Source organism: Quercus robur, chromosome 1 (genome assembly GCF_932294415.1).
Source record: "Quercus robur chromosome 1, dhQueRobu3.1, whole genome shotgun sequence".
Classification (NCBI taxonomy): Eukaryota; Viridiplantae; Streptophyta; class Magnoliopsida; order Fagales; family Fagaceae; genus Quercus; species Quercus robur.
In genome coordinates this window covers 19652277-19664744 of record NC_065534.1, presented here as the reverse complement: position 1 = coordinate 19664744, position 12468 = coordinate 19652277, and positions in this window count along the sequence as shown.

Sequence of the window (12468 nt, the reverse complement as noted above, 5' to 3'; positions counted from 1 at the left end):
TATTATTTATAAGTCTGATTGGATTATTTCAGTTAACTTTTACATTTATCTATAGTACCCGTTTGTATACTAATGATCTGGTTCGGCGTCTTTTTTTTAGAAGCGCGTTTTAACCATTATTCTGCTTTTTTTTTAGTGGGTTTCATGCATGGTTTACGAACATATAAACTTATTTTTTTAATAAATTTTTTATTAAAAATATGTCTCATGATACTATTCATACAAATAAATAGTATCTAAAATCTTTTTTTTTTCTTCCCATGGTTTTTTTAGAGGAAATGTGAGTGATTCAATGGTTCCGCTTAAACTTATTTTTGTAACTATGTATGGGATCCACTACTTTTCTTGGTATTATTTATAAGTCTGATTGGACTATTTCAGTTAACTTTTACATTTATCTACAGTATTTTAAGCAAAAAAATTTCAATTTCAACAAAAAATTTTCACTTTCAACAAAATAAATGAATCCCAGACAGACCTTCATTTTCACATTATTCCATTATTTTCTCTTCACTATTTTTAGAATTGTCACTTTAATTTTTCAATCACTTACCATCAATTATATCATTTTTTTTAATAGTTTTATTGGACAAAACAAAACAAAACTTGTCCAATTGAAATGAACTCATCACATTTTATTTTTTCAATCACTTACCATCAATTATATTAATTTCTTTAGCTTTATTAGACAAAACAAAACAAAAGTTGTTAGATTCACGTAGACTCGTCACTTTTTTTAATCACTTTCCATTAATTATATCAATTTCTTTTTTGATTCAATCAATTACATTAAAATATTGTAAAAATAAGTGTGAAATTAGTTGCATCACTTACTCGTAATTATATCAATTTCTTTTCTTCTTCTTTTTTGATCTGATATCAATTTCTTTTTTGATTGGATCAATTATAATACATTATTTTAAAAATGAACGTGAGATTTGGTTGCAATATTAGAATTTGAACTTGAAGACTTCAAGAGTCGGTTTTGTCTCCTTGACTGTGAGTCTGGGCAACTCAAAAGACGCGTATAGCTGTCTCTAGTAATGTCATAGGTGTATTTGGGATAATTTATTATAAGCAGGATAAATAATTTAAAATATAGAAAATTAGGAATACCCCAAAAAAAAAAAAAAAAATATATATATATATATATATAATAAAAAACTACAGGGTAAATTATATTTTTACTCCCTCAAAGAAGAGGTTTTTTCAATTTTATTCTCTCCAAATTTTTATTTTTATTTTTTCAGATCAGTTATGAAATTGAACTATTTTGAAAATATATTTAAAATGAACAATTTTTTAATGTGGTTTTAAATTGGAGAGAGTCGAGAGACATTGACACAAAACTAAGGGCTTGTTTGTTAGTGTTGTTTAAATAACAGTTTTCATTGTTTAAATAATACTACAACACATATTTTCATAACATTTTTTCACCCACACGTATTACCAAACGGACCCTTACCATTTAAAATTTATTAGAAAATTTATTAGAATGTAAACTAGAATCAAATTTGGGTCTTTTATTGAGCTTTCATTTCAATATATTACTAGTTGATAACACATAAAACAGATGCAAGTTATACAAAAGTAATATCTACTACATATTTAATTAAAAATTATTAATAAATAAAAAGCATATTAGAGAATTTGCAGAAAATAACATACATAATTTAATTTAATATTAGATTGATTTCTAAAGAGATTTTTTTGAGAAGGATTTCTAAAAAGATGGTGGCTCCTAATTAGTTTAAACTAACATAGTTTGCAAATCAACTTACTAAAAACTATGTTAACAAGACCTTTCCCATGTTAAAATTTTAAAATGATGACATACAAATTGTGGGGGCTATGGCCCAAAGTAACGAGTTGGGCCTTGTGCCTGTCCGAGGACGCCAGCCTGTTTGAGAAGGCAACGTGGCTTAGGTGATCCACGTTAAACCTTATCACAGGAAACAAAGAAAAAAGGTCCGAGGAGGAATTCCTCCTCGGACACTGAGAATTCGAAGTAAATGCATGTTCAAACCGCTGAAGCACACCCCCCAAACACGTGACAAAGAAGGAAACCCAAAAAATCTAAGCAAAAGTTGCCCCCACCACATTAAATATATTGTAGCTACTTTTCTGGCCGCATTAATGTGGAGAAGACCCCTGAACAATGTTATCCTGACTGCTGTAGCTCACAAAGGACTAAAAGGGGTGTCTGATGGGATGGGTGCTCAAGTGGGGGCTCAGATGATCAACAAGCATAAAGCCCAGATGATGAGGAAGGGTCTATATAATGTAGAGAAGCCCCCCATGAGGGGGGGGGGGGGGAGACGAGAAAAAAGAGGGGAGAATACTGTAGCATGCAAAAAAACCATAATGTAGTGATCTGTATTCATAAATTAAATTCTAAGTCTCCTCAGACCGTAGAATATTTCATCATAATAGCTTTTGTTCTTGTCTGTGTGTTCCTTAATCCCATGCAAGCCTATGTTTAACTTATCTAAACCTAGTTCTTTGACCCATACTCTACAAAATTCATTGTGTTGGACTTTTTTGGGCCAAGACTTCACGAGGTGCGGGTTTAGGCTCCAAACTATGTCCCCACACAAATATATAGGTTTTCAAACGTTGTGTGACAAGATTAGAAAAAGTCAAAAAACCAACAAAAATTAAAAGCGTTCATGTCTATTTGGGATCCGCTTATTTTGCTGAAACTGAAAACTTTTTGCTAAAATACTGTAGATTAAGATAAAAGTTAGCTGAAATAGTACAATGAGACTCATAAATAATATCAAAAAGTGCAGTGGAATCTATAAATAGTAGCAAAATTAAGCTGAATAGTAAAATAAGTTAGCAAAAATAATTTTTACCAAGCTCACACTTCATATTATTATAATAAATATAGATAAAATCAATAACAATTGGGATTGATGCATCACTTTTATATGGCTTATTGGCACCATTTTCAATGTAAAACAATCTATCTATATATATATATATATATATATATATATATATATCTCGTAACTTTAAGTAATGTTACACCACTCAATATTTTTTAATTGGATATGAATTTTAACAAATTCACCGTTAAATTATATTATCTTCATATATTTTCTATGCTTGCAAAATGTCAAGGTGATCAAAGATTAATACTCATGTCATTAATCAACTGTTTAATTCAAATTTTTATAATTTAAAATAATGCATGAAAGATGAATTTATGGATCGAGTGGTAAATAACTTCCAATTGACATGAATGTTAAGAACATATAAAACGTATAATTCAATGGTGAGATTTTCAAAATAGAATTTTTTAACAAATTATTGGGTAGTATAACATTGTTTAAAGTTACACCAAGTATAACTTGAACTTAACCCTCTCTCTCTCTCTCTCTCTCTCTCTCTCTCTCTCTCTCTCTATATATATATATATATATATATAACTCTAAGTAATATTACATAATCCAATAATTTTTAATGAGAAATTATATGTCCATAACATTTTTACAACAAATCATAAATGACAGGTTGTTACCGATTGTTATTGTTGGGGTAAAAAAATAATTTTAGTGTTAGGTTCAAATTTGAACTAATAACAACTAACCACCTATGATTTGTTGTAAAAATATTATAGACGTAACATCTCTTTTTTTTAATTGGATACGAATTTTGATAAATCTACCGTTAGATTACACTATCTCGTATATTCTTCATGTTTGCAAAATTTCAAGGTGATAAAAGACTAATAGTCATGTTATCAATTAATTGATTAAATTCAAATTTTTGTAGTTTAAAATAATGTATTAAAGATGAGTTTATAAATCGAATAGTCAATAACATTCGATTGTCATGAAAATTGACATGCATGTTAAGAACATATAGAATAAGTAATTTAACAGTAAGATTTTTAAAATATGAATTCTATAACAAGTTATTGAGTTACACTAGAAGTAACTTGAACTCAACCTTTTATATATATATATATATATATATATATATATAATATGTTGTGTAAGTAGGGAGAAGACATTTTGTTTTATATATATATATATATATATATATATATATAATATGTTGTGTAAGTAGGGAGAAGACATTTTGTTTTCTAATTTGTCAATCCTTTTCCCAGCTCCCCCATCATAACAGGCTTGAAAACAAAGACAAGAAAGAAGGAACTACAAGTTTTTTTTTGGTAAAAGAAGGAACTACAAGTTACAGCCAAGGAATATTGAAAGTGTTTGATCCCAAAAAAAAATAAAATTAGACAGAGTGTGGTCCTCATAATTTAATTATGATGGCCCATTGTTCTGTACTACGTCCATATCCATCACAACATTTTCCTTTTCTTTAGTGGGCAGTGACGGCAGTCCCCACCAAAACATGAGATTGCAACTACGGAGTCGTGCAACTTGATGAAATTTGTCTATAAAAATAACCATAGAAATAATTGGAATAATTATTCATTGCTTGTAGACAGTTTTTCATTTTTCATGCTTGAGAATAAAAAAAAATGGCACAGACACCAATGCTGTAAAGACGGAAATAAAAAGGCGTATTTTAAACTCCAACCTGTACTTCTGATTCAAACGGTCAATTTTTTTTGAAAAAAAGTCAAAATTGTAACGTTAGGAAAGCAGGAACAGATACTTCAGTTTTTGTAATGAAAATTTAAAAATTTGGTGGGGTATGTTCTTATTCTTAATAATGATGTTTTTTCTTCTTTTTTGGCTAAGTAAATAGTGATGGCCTTGTTGTTTGCACTAATCTATGTTTATTTATTTTATTAAATTCCCTTTGTTATTGCACATGAGTCACATGACCAGATAATAAAATGTGCGATAGTTTAGGCAACAAAAGCGTCCGTTTTTTTTTTCCCATAAAAAATAAAAAAAAAAGCGTCCGTTATTTCACACTTTGTATTGGTTGCAGATAGGGAGAATATGATAAGGAAAATAGTGAGGTAAAGAATTGAGTGTACGAAGCAATGAGTATATAGTGAGAATATGATAAAGAAAAGAGTAAGGTAAAGAGTTGAGTATACGAAACAATGAGTATGAGGGTGTTATAAGTTATGTTAATTTTAGTTCATCAAAAAAAAAAAAAAAAAAAACAGTTATGTTAATTTTAAGTAACAATTTTTTTTTTTTTAATGATAATTGCTCTTTATCAATAGGTTAAGACACTGATAGGTTTATGGTGTAGACGGATTATAATCCTTATTTCTTATTTGACAGCAAAATAAATTGTTTTGTGGATGAAACAATAAATATAAAGTGTTAAAACCAATTGGTTTATAGTGTAGACAGGGTTAGAACCAGGGGCGGCACCAAAAATTTTACCTTGGGTGGGCCGAGTTATAGTACTGAAGTTATCATCTAGTGATCATAATGTCGTCTACTTTGATATTAGATATGTTCCACACACGCATAAAAAGAAACTTGGTATTTTTAAAATTTATAGGAAAAAACTTGATGATGATATTTCATAAAATAAAATTCAACCATTATCATTTTCATAGTGAATTCTTACAATTTTCATTTGTAATATAAATTGTTGAGTTGTCTATCAAAATGAATAAAAAACCTCCAATGAAACCAACGAAGTCTTCAAAATTGTGAATGATCCAAAGCCTTAAAAGTATTTTTGAGAAACAAGTGAAATTATAAAATTGAAATTGAGAAAATAATACATTATCTCTATAATTATTGGGTCTGTTAGTCAATTTTTTTTTTAGAGCATTGTTTGAGAGCTTGAATTTTTTTTTTTTGGGGGGCGGGGGGGGGGGCGCAAATCCTGATTTTTTTAATGAATCCTTTAAAAATTTTCACTAATATATATACTAGGAAAATATATTTTAAATTTTTGGAGGGGCAATGGCCCCCCAATGGGCAATATAGTTCTGCCCTGGTTAGAGCCCTAAACACCAATTGGTTTATAGTGTGAATTGGTTGCATATAGGGAGAATAAGATAAGGAAAAGAGTAAAACAGGGAATTAAGTGTACGAAACAATGAGTATGAAGGAGTTATGAGTTATGATAAGTTTATAGCATAAGCAACATTTTTTTTTTTTTTTTTTATCATGATGATTGTCATTTATCATCATGCTAAGATTCCAATCGATTTATTGTGTAGAAGGGAGTTAAAAACCCTAAATCTCTTATTTTGCAATAAAATTTTTTACCAATAGAACTAACAAAAACTTAGGCATAATAAGAAATTCATCCCTTCCTTTTTCCAAAGAATTCCTGACCAATTTGGGTGTACCCACCATGATTAAGGCCTAACGGGAAGGGAAAATCTAGTGTCTTTTTTATTTTACTTTGTAAAATATGGTTACCTGCCATGGGTACAACACCATGTGCACCTAATTTTTTTTTTTTTTTTTTAAATAGTTTTGATTCTCCGAGGTTGGTTTTTATTATTATTATTTTTAAATTATATATATATATATATATATATATCTATATATAAAAAGCGAGAATGTATAAAAGTTACAGTATCTTTTGGTTTGTTTAATATGTGTTGTTCATCATTTCATTGTCTTTTTTTTTCTTTTCTTTTTTTTCTAGTAATATCCCCGGGTCAACTTTTTTATTTTATTTTTCTAATTACAACATCATGTGCACCTAATATTTTTTTAAAATAGTTTTGTTTCTCCTAGATTGGTTTTCTATATATGTATCTATATATAAAAACCCAAAATGTGCAAAAGTTACGGTACCTTTTGGTTTGTTTAATATGTATCGTTCATTGCCTCATTGTCCTTCTTCTTCTTTTTCTTCTTTTTTTGGTAATATCACTGAGTCAACTTTTTATTTTATTGTTCAAATAATAATAATAATAAAATTTTCACAATATTTTTGCAATTGTTGAGGTATTAATTCCTTATAGGTCAAAATAAACTATCATATTAGAATCAACTATAATTAAAAATAAAGATATTGTGAAAAAAAGAAGTACTACATTCATAATATTTTTCACAACACTTTCATAACAAATCATTTGTGGTAAATTGTTATTGGTTATAACTTAAACTTACCAATGAAATTACTTTTTGGTCCACCAATAACAACTAGTAACAACCTATTGCTTATGATTTGTTATGAAAATGTCATGGACATAACAATTTTTTTTTTTGAAAATATTAAGATATCTTGTTGTCGTCACAATATTTTCTAAACTGTTGAACTGTCAATTCTTTACAAGTCAAAATAAAATATAACAAAATTATAAAGGAATTATGAAAATGTTGTGTCATACTGTTGTGATTTTAGAAATTTTTTGTTGGTTCAGTAAGCTTTGTTGAGCCAAAATTCATTGTTTCACATACAATTTTCTTGGATTGACTTTTTGTATATTTTTTTTTACACCATTTTAAGTAAAAACACATAGTTTTATACACAAAAACAAAAACAAAAACAAAAACTTAGGATAAAAACACTTTTCATCCTTAATGTTTGGCGTAGTTTACAATTCCTCCTTAAACATTAAAATCAAGCAATTTTTCCCATAATATTTTGGAAAATAGCAAATATGTTATATTGTTATTTTCTCAATTAAGCCCTAATGAAAGCTTATGATCCTTAAAATATTTTATTGTGTAATGTCTAAAAAACTCCCACTAAATTTTAACATTCCAAAAATTTTCATCGTGTATTTTGAGTTTTAAATGGTAGTAATTCTTGGAAAGTTGGAATGATGACATAAGGTGTTTTATTTGTTATTTAAAGAACATTGATTTTCTAAGTTAAAATTTTTGAAACTTATAATTTATCTAATGGAAAATTCGGTGACACACGTCCTTTGTTATCTTTTATATATATATATATATATATATATATATTTTTTTTTTTTTAGCAAAACTCAGTTGTTTATTGTTGGAAGATGATTGTAAGGACGCAATTTGGCTCCCCGACCCAAAATATGTATGGGCTTAGGCCCAAAAAGCCCCAAAACAATAAATTTGTAGAGAGTGAGTTGAAAATCTAGGCTCTAATGAGTTAGATAATTATTATGATAGATTCAAATGACAATAAAATAAGAACAGGCAGGTTATACTTAAAGAGAATCGCCTTCGGCACGGTCCAAGGAGATCAGTTCTTGTATATCTTTCGGATTAGGTTACCAGTCCGGTCCTTGTTACTGCCCCTCCCTTTTCTCTCCATCTTCACTCTCTTTTATACATCCTTTCACGTGTAGATTTAGATTGATAGTTCTGATACTTGTCCCATCAGCCCCTCTCTAAAGTCTTTGGGAGCAACTGTAAGGCTGAAAAACACGGTTCAATCTACTGCAGAGCATTCAATGCCATGGTAGTAGCTTTATCTTAGATATTTTATAACTTTCCTTTGTCCTGTTTCTTCTTAGTACTTATCATTTTCCATGGAATGGTCCGGAATGTTGCTTTTGATGGCAGACCATGCCCTCTGTCCTCAGCCTTGCCCAGCCGAGGAGGGATTCTTCCTCGTTTTCCCCCCAGGGTGGCTCTAATCGGATTCCATTTCTTCCCTTATTAGCACAGACCCTTCTGGAAGTGTTTACCCCTCCTTGGATTGTTTAATGTCTTTGGATTGGGCCCCTGGCCCAATATATACATAGATATGGGCTCCCTGACCTTTTACCCCTACAATGATAATATTCGTTATCATTTTTAGAAGTTTTTAGTGAGTGAATATGTTGCCTTTACCAAATAGATTCTAAAAAACTATTATAGTAAAATAAATATTGATATGTTAAATAGCTACCCTAACTTTGTGGTTGATCAAAATTCTTATACGAATAAGATTAACTTTTTATAACATAATTATCAAAATTCTTAAAATTAATGTCTCTTTTGTTTAATGTAAATCTCAATTTACTTTAAAAATAAAATGATTTATATATTTGTTTTGTGATACAAATAAAATCTATAATTGATCTTAATCCTTACTCTTAATTTTTCCATGGTAAGCACATGCCTTTCACGTGTTGCCTTAACTAGTATATATATAAAAAGAGCCAATGAGTATAGCTACAATGCATCTGGTTTATTCAATTGGACACTGTTACTTACGCCTTCTTCTTCTTCTTCTTCATCTTTTCTTTTCCCTTCTTTTTTTTTTTTTTTTTTTTTGTGTGTGTGTGTGTGTGTGTGTGTGTGTGTGTGTGTGTGCACGCGGTAACTTGCTTATATAATAATAAAAATAAAATATTAACACAACAAATTGATACAATATTTTCACAAATTTTGAGGTGTTAATTCTTTATATGTCAAAATGAAATAATAAAATACAACAAATTGACACAATATTTTCACAAATTTTGAGGTGTTAATTCTTTATATGTCAAAATGAAATAATAAAATATCATATTGGAACAAACCACAACTAAAAATAAAGGTATTGTGGATAAAAAAAAAGTGCTACATCCATAATATTTTCATAACAAATCTTAGATGGTAAATTATTACTTTAATTAAAACTTACCAATGAAATTACTTTTTTCCCACCAATAACAACCCGTAACAACCTACTATGTATGATTTGCAATGAAAATGTTGTGAACATTGCATTTTTCTTGTGAAAATGTTAAGACATTTTGTTATCCTCACAATATTTTCATAACTGGTAAGGTGTCAATTATTTACAAGTCAAAGTAAAATATAACAAAGTAATAAAGGTATTATGAAAATGTTGTGCCATTGTTTCTAGAAATTTTTTTTATTTGTCAATTTTTATTGAGCGAAAATTCACTGTTTCACGTACAGTTTTCTTGGGTTAAAATTTTGTATTTTTTTTTCTTTATGCACCATTTTAAGTAAAACACATATAGTTTTACACACACACACACACACACAAAACAAAAATAACAACTTAGGATTAAAACACTTTTCATCTTTTATGTTCGAGGTAGTTCAAAATTCCTTCTTAAACTTTAAAAAATTAAGCAATTTCTCCCTTAATATTTTGGAAAAGAGAAAATATGTCATATTCTTATTCTCTCAATTAAACCCAAATGAAAACTTATGATTTTTAAAATATTTCATTGTGTAATGTCTAAAATACTCTCACTAAATTTTAACATCTCAAAAATTTTCTTCCCATATTTTGAGTTTTAGATGGTAGTAATGCTTAGAAAGTTGAAATGGTTGTATAAGGTGTTTTATTTGTTACCTAGAGAACATTAATTTTCTAGGTTTAAATCTTAAAAACTTATAATTTATCTAATGGAAAATTTGATAATACATGCATTTTGTTATCTTTTTTTTTTTCCTTGCCTAAAATGGGTGTTCATTAAAAACTAATTAAGCTAAAGATTGCACCTAGACTCATGTAGAATGATAAAGAAGAAAGTATGAATGACAAAATTTTCATTGTGTATGATTGAAGGTATTTGATAAAGTTATTCAGTTGTATCATATGATATCCTTTATTATGAAAATTTAAATATTGTAACAATGCCTTAGCAAAAATCAGTTGCTTATTGTTGAAAGATGACGATATTCGTTATCATTTTTATAAGTTTTTAGTAAGTGGATATTACATTTAGCAAATAAGTACTAAGAAACTATTATAGTAAAATAAATATATATATATATATATATATATATATATTAAATAGCTATCATAACTTTGTATGTGATCAAAATTTTTATACGAATAAGATTAACTTTGTATGACATACATTTTTTATATATAGTTTCATACTTCTTCAAATAGAAATTTTATCTTAATTTTCTCACTCAAGAAGTGCTAAAACTATGTGTGTAAAACACTTTCATAACAAAGAAGTGCTATATCCACAACCACCTGTAACAACCTATTACTTGTAATTTGTTGTAAAAATATCGTGAACATAACATTTCTTTTGTGAAAATGTTAAGACATCTAGTTGTCGTCACAATATTTTCAAAACTGTTGAGGTGTCAATTCTTTACGAGTCAAAATAAAATATAATAAAATTATATAAGTATTATGAAAATGTTGTGCTATTCAGTTGTGTTTTTAGAAATTTTTTGTTGGTTTAGTCAACTTTGTTGAGCCAAAATTCACTGTTTCACGTATAGATTTTTTGGGTTGACTTTTTGTATTTTTTTTCTTTATGCACCATTTTAAGTAAAAACATAGTTTTACAAAAAAAAAAAAAAAAAAAAAAAAAAAAACAAAAACTTAGGATAAAAACATTTTTCATCTTTTATGTTTGGGGTAGTTTACAATTCCTCCTTAGACTTTAAAATTAAGCAATTTTTCCCTTAATATTTTGGAAAATAGCAAATATGTCATATTGTTATTCTCTCAGTTAAACTCTAATGAAAACTTATGATTTTTAAAATATTTTATTGTATAATGTCAAAAATACTCCCACTAAGTTTTAACTTCTCAAAAATTTTCTTTATGTATTTTGAGTTTTAGGCGGTAGTAATTCTTGAAAGTTGGAATGATGATATAACGTATTTTATTTGTTATCTAAAGAATATTGATTTTCTAGGTTTAAATTTTTGAAACTTATAATTTACTTAATGGAAAAATTTGATGACACATGCCTTTTGTTATATATATATATATCAGTTGCTTATTATTGGAAGATGATGATATTCGTTATCATTCTTAGAAATGTTTAGAAAGGGGATATTTTGCCCCTAGTAAATAGGTACTAAAAAACTATTATAGTAAAATAGATATTTATATTTTAAATAGCTACTTTAACTTTGTGTGTGATCAAAATTCTTATACAAATGAGATTAACTTTATGACATAATTGTCAAAACTCTTAAAATTAATGTTTCTTTTGATTAATGTAAATGTTTATGTACTTTAAAAATCAAATGATTTATTTCTTTGTTTTGTGATATAAATAAAATTTAGAATTGACTTTAATCACTAATTTTTTTTCCATAGCAAGCATGTGTCTTGCACGTGTTGCCCTAAATAGTATTCCATAAATCATTTTATGTCGGTCCTCTTTCTCTTTTTTTGTTTTTTGTTTTTTTTTTTTTCTGGTTTTGTGTTTGTTTTGTTTTTTTTTTTTTTTTTTTTTTAAATTCCCTTTACTTCGTTTTGGAGAGAGAGATGGAGGGGATGTACATGTACCATCCAAAGTTAGATTTTACATCGATATCAAGTTATAAAAAGAGCCTAAATCGTGTCCTTCAAAAAAAGAAAAGAAAAAAGGAGAGACGTAAATCATGTTATATTTAAGTAATCATTCATGTTTGAAAAGCTCTCTTTTCCCCAGTTTTGGCAAACAAAATTGTTTCACCTTGTTGTGTTGAGCTTTCGCTAGAGATCTTGTTTCTCCTTGTGTTGAGATTTCGTTCGACGAAGAGTTGGAATGGTAAGATTTACCCATCTTATTCAACCAATTACCACATGGGATACCCATTAGTTTAGTGCCAAATTGGCACCTTTGTGGAGCTGAAAACATGTACCCGTGTAATCTTGGTTCTTTATAAACCAAGGGATCTTGGTTGTTTATAATCTAGGGTCATGTTAGCAGGT